The following is a 405-nucleotide window of genomic DNA, read 5'->3' as shown; positions in this document are numbered from 1 at the left end:
GGGAGGGTATTCAGTATAAGTACCTGACTACAGGGTACCTAAAGCGAAGGAGGGGGTACAGGGTAGTAGGTTAGTAGGCAATAGATTTAAACAAGTTAACAATTTAGGTTATAGCAGAGCAAGAGTTAGAAAGACTCTAATAAATCTTAAAGATTAACTATAATTTATAAAAGGTTATAAATTAGGCTAACTATATACTTCTAAGTAATCTATAGATTTGCTAAGTCTTAATTTATAAAGCAAATTCTAGAATATACAAGTAAATTATAATAGGCTATAGTAAATTAAAGCTAAATACAGTAAACAATAGTAAATTACTAAAAAGTATAGTAAATACTAAAGAATTTAAATATATTATAATAGTATAACTATAGTAACTTTTACTTAGCTAGAGTAAATTAAGAA

Source organism: Lindgomyces ingoldianus, assembly GCF_010093535.1.
Source record: "Lindgomyces ingoldianus strain ATCC 200398 unplaced genomic scaffold BDR25scaffold_53, whole genome shotgun sequence".
NCBI classification, from domain to species: domain Eukaryota; kingdom Fungi; phylum Ascomycota; class Dothideomycetes; order Pleosporales; family Lindgomycetaceae; genus Lindgomyces; species Lindgomyces ingoldianus.
This window is presented reverse-complemented; position numbering follows the sequence as displayed.